The following is a 12367-nucleotide window of genomic DNA, read 5'->3' on the forward strand; positions in this document are numbered from 1 at the left end:
TCCTTTCATGAAATTATTACAAATATAACAGGGCACATTGTGTCATGGGCTATGCTAGGTACTGGTGAGAGAGCTGTGAATATGACTGGCCCATTTCCAAACCTCATCCTGTAGAAAAAGGAACACACACCCCACTTCCTCATCTTCCTCCCATCAGCCTGCTGCAGCTGGCATCCATGCCCACCCTGCTACTGGCACTGTTCTGGCTCGGGTCACTAATAACATCCTTGAATCCTAATGTCACAAGACTGCCGAGAGCATTTGACCATGGTGACCACTTGTTCTTAAAAAAACTCTTTCCTTCCACGCATCTGGGATGACATGAATCTGCATCTTCTCCTCCCCTGCCTGCTTTCTTCCTCAATGTCCCCAGGCTTTCTCTTTATCTTGTGGACCCAACAGCACACTTGGTAACACCACCTGGAAGATTCTATAATCAAAAGAAATTCAAAATATCCAAACGAGAACTATTATGTTGCTCTCTCACCCATCCTCCACCTTCTGCTTCCTATCTCTGTTATCTTTCTCTCTGAGACCCAAGCCCATCCAGGCCCCCTCTCTCTCCTGCAAACTCATCTTGAATCAAGGCCTCCCAACCATCTCTCCCTCCAGTCTCTACCTCTGTAGCCCCACCTTTCCATGCTACCTCAGATATCACAACTAGCCTGAACTATAAGAAACCTTTCAAGGTGCCTCTGACCTGTAATTCATCCTTCATACTCTACCAGAGTGACCTTTCTAAAATGCAAATAATTTGTTTACTTGCCTACCAAGGTCTTCATTGACTTCGATTTCCTAGAAATAAAATTCTTTGAGATTTAGAGATAAAAATTCTTTTATCATCTGCTTTCTGCCTATGCTATGCAGCTTCACTCACCACCCCCATGTACTTTGTCATCTGGAAGCCATCATATACCACTATCCAACCTGCCATGAGCTGGTTCAACACCTCTGACTTTGCATATGCTGTTTCGTCCACCTAAGAGTTTCTCTCTTGTTAACCATGTAGCTATCTCAAAAGTGCTACTTAAGACTCAGGAAGCAGCACCACTTTGTGGCAGTTGACTCGGTCTACAAGTTCAATGTCACTTGGTTGTAGGTACATCTTCTTTGGGTCTTTCACACTGTAACTCACATGCCTTCTGCTGCTCTTAGCCTGTGAGCTCCTGGAGGCCAAAGACTCAGAACTACCCTAGTGCTTAGCTTGTCACAGATACTCAGCAAGTATTTGTGAAAGGAAGGGAGACTTCGGAAGAAAGAGGGGAAAAGGAATGGGGAAAGGAAATGGTATGTGATGCATTTGTTTCTTGGCCTAAGAAACTATTGGACAGCTGCTCAGGTTGAAGACCAATTTATATTCACGTCTTCAAAGAGCTGGGAAGAGGCCAGAATGACTCAGGTTCTAGACTGAGCCTCAGTGGATGGGTATTGTTGTATTATTCACTGAGAGAGGGAGCAGAAGGGTCTGGGAGGTCTGGGAAGAAATAGTTTAATTTTGGACATACTGTGTTTTCAGTGGTTAAGATACCAGAAGGTTCAGGACCCCTGGGTGGCTCAGTCAGTTAAGCAACTGCCTTCGGCTCAGGTCATGATCCCAGGGTCCTGAGATCGAGCCCCACATCGGGCTCCCTGCTCAGCGGGGGGCCTGCTTCTCCCTCTCCCTCTGCCACTTCCCCTGCCTGTGCTCTCCTGCTCCCTCTCTGTTAAATAAATAAATACAATCTTTTTTAAAAAACTATTTTAAAAAAAAGATGCCAGAAGGTTCAGATTAAATGTTTATATATAGTTATCTGTTGTCAACGTTAAAAATTGACTCAACATTTTATTTTATTTTGATGCAAAGATTGTCTATCAAATAAGTGCTAAAGGTATAATCTTAATACTAGAATATCATAGCACCTTGTCCCAAGGGGGCTGGGTGATTGGCTGGGATTTGGTCAGGCTTAGAGGCTAAAGCTGATTATGGCCCTTAAAGAAAGAATAATCCTGAGCAGGAAAGTCCATTTACTTCTGAGTAAAGTCATGACCATAATGGCGGGCTTTCTTTAAAAATGGCTAAGTGGAAATAACGATGTTCATAAACAGAGGTAGTTCACAATACTTTCACAGACTTCTGGTGACGAATAATAGTCTACTTGCTAGTAAAGCCAACCGGCCACAGTTTGACAACTCTGGGTAGCATCCGCAGAACTGTCCCTTCTTCCAAATACAGTAAATGTGTTCTCCAAATGGAGTTTGGAGCACCGTGGCACAGCCTCAACCTTTCCCTAGATTTCCGCACACATTCTCTTTTACCCTCGCCTCTAGTGAGTCTCGTAGGGAAGTGAAGGAAGCATGGCTGACTAGAAACATAGCAGCTGCAAACTGCTGCAGCGAGGGGGCGTGGGGTGTGTGCAGGGTCATAAACAGAAACTGTGAAGGGAGGAAGGAAGGGGAACCAGCCTTCTGGGGTTCTCCCTTTCAGTTCTATCCACATGGAACAATTTTAGCTTTGTTCCCTTCTCCCAAATCTTGGCACTTCTCCTTAAACACTGTGACTTTGCCTAGCTTCACCTTCCCTTCCAGGAGCCCCTTTTGCCATAAACCTTGGCTTGCTCTCCATCCAAGCAATCAAGGGCTGTGTTTTCACTGTTGCTGGAACTACATAATTTCCTGACTACAAATAATATACTTCCTCAAATCAGTGCTTTCTTGACATTAATGTGCCGCCAGGCATTAAAAAAAAAAAATCCCTTAAGAGAATTCAGTGATAAAAATGTACTGCTAACAAACTGACCAAGTGAGCAAGTACTTTGCGAATTAGGCCAACATCTGTGTTTCTTGCTTCACCCCTAAATGATGTTCTCTCTCCCTCAACGTTTTCTCCATGCACCGACTCTTTCTGGATTTCCTAATACCACTCTACTTTCTGATTTTCTTAAGTCCTTTGATAGTTTAAGCCATTTTACTTTTCTACTTTTTTTTTTTTTCCCCAAACATCTCCATGTTGGGAAGCAGATGTTGTGAAAAGGACAACTGCAAAAAGGTAGACCAAAGTCACATTCTTGGAATTGCACTCTAGCTTTATACAGGCTCTGTGAAGGCAGACACAGGTCCTGCTTATGACTCTATTTCCTGGAAGCACTGGACCCAGCATAGTACTGTTTCTGGGATGAGTCTAGTTTAATTGTGTGTGTTCTAATGAAAGTGAAGTTTATCAGAATATTCACAGAAGTTAATCTAAAATAACTCAAGTCATTATACCTTCAAGCTCAGGGAAGGGGCTTAAAGGATGGTTCAGATGCCCAAGGGGCAAACGCCATGTCCCCCTAGACTGATGAGAAGGGAAGTGAGTTTAAAATCTTTAATAGCAACATTTTCAAAGTCAATTCACTTGATAAATTTCTGCTGACTGAATGGGAACGTTACTTTATAAAAACAGAGTCTTTTTCTTGTGTAGATAAAGATGGAAGAAGCCTCCTCCTTTTTATATTTCTCTCAACATAAAAATCTAAATGCCCAAATTAAATTTATTTACTTGTGTATTCTAATATTTTCTATGAGTTGTTTTCAGTGGGGGGAAAAAAATCCTAACCTGTCTTAGAATTTATAAAATAGTTGTAAGTGGCCCAAATCACTCTCTCCTGTATTTGGAACCTATTTTTCCAGGCGGGCACTTTATTCATGATAGAGTAAATGGTTTTTAACCTAGAGTGATGCAATTTTACCTAATATATTCAGTAAGTTACATAGAGAAAAAGAGGAAGAAACATGAAAGGGCAGACACAGAAAATATGAGAGAAAATATTTTTAAAAATTAAGATTGAAACAATCTATTCAGATTGAGCTTAGCTGACACTTCTCTGATCTTGATCCTTAAATTGCTTTTGTCTTTTATGTCTATTGGACGAAAGGTCTCTGTATTTTATGGTCTACCTTGGCATTCTCCTTCCTTCTTTGAAAGGGTTCAGTAAATTGATATCTGGTTTTTAGATTTGCTTTGACTCTTCAGCAGAAAATAACTGATTCATGATAAACAGCCTCCAGGCAACAACATTCTAAGGGTTTCTGCACTCACTCCCAGAAGAAATCAGAGCCTAGGACTCTTGCTGAAGGGGGTATTATTCTGGGAACGGGAAAGGGGGACGGAGAATATGAAACAGGGAAGGAGAGAAAGCTAATTCAAAGGTGCAATCTGAGATGGCCCAAACAAGGGTGGAGATAAGCTCCTGAGGACCCCATCCCAGGGATGGAAGGAGGAACATTTAACTACAGCTGCTCATCTTGCATTGGTCAAAAGTTGCCCAGTGAGGGGTTAAATCCCCCTGTCTAGGTTTGCAAGTGATCCAGTGTGAAATGGTTATGATGCCGGAGAAGCCTGAGGTATAGAGGTATAGAGCAAGGTATCCTTGCGGGGGGGGGGGTAGGGTGAGGGTGAGGCCCCTCCCATTTACAGCAGCTGAAGCTCGCATAGACAGTTGTGAGGGGATGTGAGATGGGAGGCATATTCTGGCCAATATATTAGGTAAGCAGAAAAGGATACCGCTTTAAAAAAACAGTGTCAAAGAAACAAAGTGCTAATACAGAAAAATCCTGGAGATTTACTTGGATCTGGAAAGATCCCTTTCCTTCATCCCCTCAGAACGAACCTATTCTGTCTACACTGCTAGCTTCAACCAGAGTTTTTGCTAAAAGTCCTGTCAACAGAAAGTCAACTTTGCCCCTCATTTGGTGCTGTTACCTCATTCTTCATCTATATCACTTTTTAGTTATATATATTTGTATGTATGTGGTTCAAAAATTTAGTTACAAGTTCCTTGAGAGTCAGGGGGTGGCATCTGTTTTTTCATTGTATTGACTCCTTTGGGGTAAACAGTGTTTTCTTGCCTACATCCCAAACTTCCACACCACCTGGGGAGGAGACAGATTGGTATTGAGTCTCTGTCTATTCATTCTTGATTTTGGGTTGTGGGTTCGAATTTTGGAATCTTAGGTGTGTAAATGATGGTTTGAATTAACTTGCCACTACCTCACCTGCTGGGATGGGAACTCATTTGCAAAGCTAGTGGACACACTTCAGAGCAAGCTCTGAATAAAGAGATTTCACAATTTCCCATTGGAAGACAGTAATAAGGTATTGTTTGTGCAGACAAAGGTTCAAGTTTTAGATCAAAGTTCCCTCATATTTTCACTACCTCTCTTAGTTTCCTTTACCCCACTGAGTAAGTTCCTGTTTTGCCATAGTGCAAAGAAACAACATAAAAACATTAATACATTTTCTAGCCACATCTTAGAGTACAATTTTCAAGTGATTGTGAAATAGAACTTGTAGGAGCAACTGGAACTTTATTTAAAAAAAAAAAAAAGAGAGAGAAAACATAAATGCATTTTAAACAAAATTAAAATGCTGAACAAAATAAATCCTTTGGAGTCATTCCATTTTTGGTGCTGCTACCTATCTTGCTAACTCGAGAGTTAATGCTTGATAATTAAAAATTTTTTTAAAAACCCAAAAGATAACAGGTGACAAAAATTAAAATAATGCCTAAAAAAGTGTGAAAACAATAATTTCTGTTCTGCATGTTAGAAGTTCCAAGCTGAAGTTCACGTGATTTGCAGTTTACCTATTATGAAAAATGTGTCTAAAATGTTCTATCTCCTTAGGTCACTTTACAGCTATAAATAAATAAATAAATAAATAAATAAATAAAATGTTCCATCTCAATTTAAAGACTGAAGGGGAGGATCTTTTAAACATTTTTTTCTGGAGAAAGATTTTGATCTTTGCCATCAGATTAATATTTCCAGAAGGACTAGGAAACAAATTTTAACAGTAAAGAGGAATGGGCACTTCCTGCAGAAATTCTTCTGGGACTTAGCTTGTATACATTTTTATAAACAAACTGATAGAGAGAGAGCACAAAAAAAATGTTCGGGTTTACAGACAGCACCGACTTCTTTTGGGTCTGAAACGTTAAGACAGTGGGGATGAGCTGTAGCAAGATTTAGTGGGGCTCAGAAAGATGGAGAAGAGCTGGGAAATGCTCCAGCAGGCATGGTTGATAAAATGGCACTTGGAAAAATCAAGGTGATGGCAGCCAGTCAGTGATAACCCAGGAAAGCTACCTCAGGCTCTGCTCGCTGTTTCCTGAAGCACCCGCCCAATGTGCCCCTGTATGTTCCAAGACCCTGCAACACTGGGCCAAGATTAAGTAAAAACCCTGCTTTTATAACAAGTTATTACCTCACAGCACATAGATTATCGGCTGCCGTTCTGGTTGCCTTATCCAAAGATCTGTGCTGCCTTTCTGGAGAAAAATCAACTCCAACGGCCGATAATAATGGTCACTCAATTATGCAGCCCCTACTGTATACAAGGCCCTGTTCCACACCTTAGGAGGCAGATACTCCAGTCCCCATGTAACAGATGAGGGAACTGAGGTGCAGAGATAGATAACTGGCTGAAGGTCACACAGTAAGTACTGGAACCAGGATTCAAACACAGGCAGTTAGGCTCCATGCTTCTTGTTTCTGGAATTCCATACTACCTCTCTAGTATTAAACTTGCAAAAATGAACTGCCACAGAAAGAATGAGCCACTACCTCAAGTGAACCTGGAGATCAGAAAGCCCTCTGAATCAAAGGATCAACTGAGAACAGCCTCCACCAAAGGTCTACCAAGTCACCTTAAGGAGCCTGAACAACTTTTAGGTTGGCAAACTTCTCCACAACCACATAAAAGTACTGGCCTGGAGCACCTGGGTGGCTCAGTGGGTTAAAGCCTCTGCCTTCGGCTCAGGTCATGATCCCAGGGTCCTGGGATCGAGCCCCACATCGGGCTCTCTGCTAGGCCCGGAGCCTACTTCTCTTCCTCTCTCGGCCTACTTGTGATCTCTCTCTCTCTCAAATAAATAAATAAAATCTTAAAAATAAAATAAAATAGTACTGGCCTATCCAGAGAGGCAATGTGTTAGTCTCCAGTGAGTACTGGTGAGCCATGGAAGCGTGGAAAAAGCAGTGTCCCAGAGGCAAGGGCCAGCTGTGCTAGGTGAGCTCCAGTACGAGCACCCAGAGGCTAACTGAAGCATCAGTCCTCCCGAGAAGCAAATCCAGCAGGCAAGCAGCCTGAGAATCCCTGATAGGTTCTAGTGTAATCTGATTACAAGCGAGTGGCCAGGGAGGCTATGCAAAGGTCCCATCTGCTAAAAATCCATTATGGGTGTTTTGGTGAATAGACGTTGGTGTCTGTCAGGGTGAATCAGCTTCTTTGTATCTGATTGGTTCTGGAGCACGGGAAGGAATGCATTTCTCAAATCTAGTCCTGCAAGTCCAGGGCCCAGATTTGGAACCAGTTTTACCAAGGCACAGGGCACCTTATAAATCTCTGAGTAACCAACCCGTCTCTTTTCTAGTGCGACTTCACTATACACACCACCAAGAAAAATTACAGAAACAAATATGGGTCTCTCCAGTCTGGAAGGATAAAGGCAATGCTATAAATGACTAAAGTCCACACTAGTTTGGAAGACAGGCTAAGAGGAATGTGCAATTGTTGGCCAATATTTCTGGAATAATCAATTTGCAAAGTTATTTTTGGATTAACAGGTGCACATTGGTAGATATAAAGATCATTCCAGGGAGATGAAAATGCAATCCCTTTGGTGTGTGTTGGGTACCCATTAAAGTCAGAGTACTGAGCTGCGCACTTCAGAGAAAATGTGACAAGAAAGAGGTAGCAAAGGCTCTGTTCTCTGCCCGCATGTGCCTGGTAGTCTATAGAAGGGTAAAACAAAGAGCCAAAAAGTTACACGGGAAAGCAGGTTGGTTTGAATGCAACAAAGGAAACAGGTTCACATCTGTTTGAAAGAGTGGGCATGGGTTTCACCAGCTGTTCCTCAAGCCATGATAAGAAGTCTTCTTTGGATTGCCAGGCCCCGCCGTGCTGTCAGGATCACAGGCCACAGAAATGCCCTCAGTCTTTGCCTTGACTCCTGACCATCCTGGCCAGACCTCAGCTGAATATCTATCTGGGGAAGTTAGTTTAAGCAGCTGTTTCTTGCCAGGGGTTCTCTTCTTGAATAAACAGTGCCTCATCTTCAGAAAAACAGCATCTCCACCTCACTCCTCAGACTGCCCTCCATCTAAGGAACACTTTAAACAACCCACACAATTCAAAAGAACAGAGAAGTTAGAAGGGTTTCACTCAGCATTCCAGACACAAGAAGCCATTTCCATTACTGGAGCACTTTTAGCCTGTTCCAGGTATGCCTGAAGGAGCAGGATGTCTGGGCTCATAGGGTGGCTGGAATACCCCCTCCACGGGGCAGGTAAGGAACAGAATGGGGCAGATAAATCAACAGTCAGGAGCCTAGGGGTGCATGGCTTCTGATCCCAGAGGCTCAGGCAGTTTAAGTCTAGAAAGATTTAAGAGTGGTTAAGAGGGCAAGTTGCAAAAGCAAAGGCTGTGAAATCTGCTAATTGCGGTTACTTGTGGATGGAAGGTGGTGTAGTAAGAATCTGTACACTCATTTGGGAAGGGGTTCCCTCTCCGGAACCCCACCCTATCCCACCCTGTTCTTGCACAAGGTCAGCACAGAAAAGGGCTTGGAAGTGAAGCAAACTTAATCGTCTCTTAAGATTACTTTTCAAGTCTTTCGAGTTTCTTTGGTTAATTTTAGTCTTATCCATCGGGAAGAAAACTGACAAATCCAGTATTTTTTTTTTTTTTGGTAGGGATAAAACCTGTTGTAGGAAGAGGGGAGTAGTTAAGTAAATACCATGTGGCAATTCAGCTCTGCCTTCACTTGCGGTGTATCTTAACCCAAACTCCTCAAGTTCTCTCAATTTCTAATGATCTGTAGAATGGGGGTAACACTCCTATTTAGGGTTCTAGTAAGCACTGTATGAAAAGCCCTTTAGCACGCTGCCTGGCCCCTATCAAGCTGACAATACCAGGCTGCACTTATTTTAAACCAAAGTCATGGGTAGTTAAGGAAAACAAAACAAAACAAAGCAAAACCAAGAAACAAACAAGACCACCTGACAGCCCGGAATCATACCTCTATGATGTGAATAAATATATTTAGATGTCCTTTGGCTGCGCTTTGGGGACCAGTCGAGGCTCAGCAAGCCAAGAGCCGCGCCTGAGCGCACTGATTTGTTCTCCAAGAACTCCGGGCCCCACTTCTGAAGTTCGCCGCCGCGCAGCCCCTGCCTCTCCCGGGGTCCGTCCCTGAGCTCCGGCGGACCTGGAGCGAGCAGGGGCCGTGCCCCCAGCCCTCCGCGTCCACCCAGAACCCCGCCACCGCCTGGCGGTCAACTTGGCCGAGCCGGGGCGCGGGCGGGAGCGCACGGGGCGGCGGGCGGGCGCAGCGCGGGCCAGGCGGACGCCCAGGGCCGCGTCTCTGCGGACTCCCCGTCCCGGGGGCCCTATGGGCGCGCACGGCTCACCTGCCAGGCTCGGCGGCACCGCGGCGGCCGCCAGCAGCAGCAGCAGCAGCGGCAGCAGCGGCGGCGGGGCGGGCGGCGTGGGCACCGCGAGGTCCCGGCTGCGGCGGGGCATGGCTCGGCGGCCGCGACCTGCCCCGGGTGGGATGAGGCAGCTGGTGCTGGAGCGGCTCTGGAGCCGGCAGCGGGGCGCCGCGTCTCCGAGGTCGGGGCGTCCTTACTCTTCCATTAGTCCTGCCGGGTTGGGGCTTTTAGGGGCGAAGAAGCCTCACGTGGCCTCGGGAGCAACCTTTGCCCCGCTGGCAAAGGCGGGTCCTTTCTGACCCTCTAGCGCCCTGTGGGCTGGGCTGAGAAAGTTCCCCGGCTGCGCTTCTGGGACCTGACGAGGCGCCCGGCCACTTTCTCTGCGCTCGTAGGACAGTTTGGAGGCCCAAGGCTTGAACAGACCCGTTCAGGTCAACACCGCCAGCCTCTGTCGCCGGGGTCGGCCTCTCGGCCACTCGTCTGCAGCGGCGGGGATGAGGCACCCTGAGCAGCGGTGACATGCATGCCCCGTGCCTACACGCAGCTGTGGTTCTGGGCTGTTCTGCAGTGTCTTCGAGGGGCCCGTACTCCTCAGGGATCACTGCTCTTCCAGCTCAGGCTGTTTAATCTACACCCATTTGCTGGGGCCCAAGACTTCCCAACCTTTGCTTTCCTCTTCATTGGCTGGAGCCGCCACTAGATTGTGATTCAGACGGGGCTGAAACTAGATCTATTTCTGAGCCCCTGGGAAGTCCCCATTTCTGTGCCAGGTAGGGTGACATTGTGAAGTAGGCAAAAGTATGCCTTGAGTGACATTGTGAAGTTGGCAAAGGGTGCCCTAGGTGACATTGTGAAGTAGGCAAAAAGCATTTTATTTTTTCAATAACCATTTATTAAGCCCATCTTGCGTGCCTGGTGCCTGGGATATAAAGACACACCAAGAGCTTGACCTACTGCTGGCAAGAAGGACAAAGCCATATAAATAAACAGGTGCTGAGAAGTGGCCATTAGTGCTGTCATAGAGCTATGGCGAAGGTACCGTGTGGGAACCCAGGATGGGACAAGCCTCTACTCCAGAGCTGGGGGGCAAGGCACCCCACTCTTCTCTCCTGGTCTTTCTTCCAAGCTTGACTGAGGTGCCGAGGGAAGATGGGAAGGGAGGCAGAGAAACACTTTTCCTAGAGGGGAAATAGATTTATAACTGTTAGAAATAAATCTAGAACAATTATATCAAATCTCTATGCAAATTATTGAACACAAGTCCCAAGCCATCATTCTGTTTGGTGACAGCACCTAGTACAGTGTCCAGATGATAATATCACTTAATGAATGAAGGAATTGAGGACACTGTAAAGACTGCACATTTTTCCTGGGGTTAGAAAATTAAAGCGAAGGAAAATTATGAGCATTCTTGTTGTGCCATGTTGGGAAGAGAGCTACCTTAGGACAAAGAAGGTGCGCCACCCCAGATGTTTAAGTCATGCTACCTTCTACCATTACTAACCCTTCCAACCCAAGGAGCCAGGTTTTTGGATATACGCATGTATCTAAAAATACCTGATGTGAGCTATGAGGCACCTACTCATCTCTTACGTGGTCACCAAATGTTTGTTCACTTCCACATTCCAGACATAGAGTAATAAGCAAGACAGACAGAGTCCCTGCTCTCACAAAGCTTGCATTCTAGAAGCAAATTATGCAAATAAATTAATTCAGTCAGGGTTTCTCACTCTCAGCATTGTAACATTTTGGATCATACAATTTTTTGTTGGTGGGTGGGGGGTGTTCCTGGGTATCCCCTGCCCAGTAGCCACTAAATATCAGTTATCACTCCTCCCTCCAAGTTGTGACTATTTCTTTCTTTCTTTTTTTAAAGATTCCATTTATTTATTTGACAGAGAGAGATCACAAGTAGGCAGAGAGACAGGTTGGGGGTGGGGAGCAGGCTCCGTGCTGAGCAGAGAGCCCAATGTGGGGCTCGATCCCAGGATCCTGGGATCATGACCTGAGCCGAAAGCAGAGGCCTTAACCCACTGAGCCACCCAGCGCCCCAAGTTGTGACTATTTCAAATGACTTCAGACACTACCAAATGTTTCCTTAAGGGGCAAAATTGTCCCCAGTTGAGAATCACCGTATTGGTTGTTGATAAATCTCGCCTTCTTTAAATTGGTGGGGCTTACATATCTGGGAAGGAAATGAACAGCAAAACTCACATCAAAGCTGAGGGGAGGAGGATCCCAGAAGATGTGGACTGTGGAATGGTTTTATCACTTTTCTAGCAGACATGTGTGGTTTGGGGCTACTTACCATCCATTCATTACCTTACTCCTGGTACTACTTTTTCATGGATCTGGACTCCAATGGTTTAGAAGTTTCCATGAGCAAGGGAAGAGGCATGTTTCCATCAAGAGACCTAATGATAGTTTCATTGAATTGGCATTTGAAGTTGGCCTGGTCTGCACTGGACTTCTTTGGGCAAATAAAATGGCGGGGAGCAGAATGAATGGGATTATAGTGCTGGTTAGAGGGATTGAGCCTGACAATGAAATGGAAATACAGCTACACAGTAATAATGGGGAGGGGTAGAAGGAGCCCAGGGGAGTTCCTAGTCTCTCACCATGTCCTACTGAAATGATTAATGAATTTGCTGTCCCCTCACCTAGGCAACACTGCCAGGGACTAAGGCTCTTCACCCCAAAAGACACACAACCCCTACCAGCTGAGATGTTGACCCCAGGCGATAGCTGAGCGACCAGTTATAGAAACAGAAACAGTAGTCTCTGTATTTCTTTCCTTGCTGTAACATATCTATGATGGATTCAAAATACTACAGTTTCAGAATGAAATGTATATACTATAAATTTATTTCTTTTTCAAAAGGTATACTTAGCATTCACTTATCTACTAATGGTAGAG

At 45.1% G+C, this 12367-nt stretch overlaps 1 protein-coding gene across 1 annotated transcript in view; it reads right to left on the bottom strand.

Moving 5' to 3' along the window:
* PLBD1 (phospholipase B domain containing 1) overlaps nucleotides 1-9446 on the bottom strand; it is a 53345-nt gene extending 43899 nt beyond the window's left edge. Inside the window, exon 1 of the mRNA XM_044227933.1 lies at nucleotides 9430-9446. The gene's annotated coding sequence lies outside the window, so the exon portion shown is untranslated. The remainder of the gene's footprint in view (nucleotides 1-9429) is intronic.
* Nucleotides 9447-12367: the final 2921 nt, after the last annotated feature.

Source organism: Neovison vison, chromosome 12 (genome assembly GCF_020171115.1).
Source record: "Neovison vison isolate M4711 chromosome 12, ASM_NN_V1, whole genome shotgun sequence".
In the NCBI taxonomy this organism is placed as follows: domain Eukaryota; kingdom Metazoa; phylum Chordata; class Mammalia; order Carnivora; family Mustelidae; genus Neogale; species Neogale vison.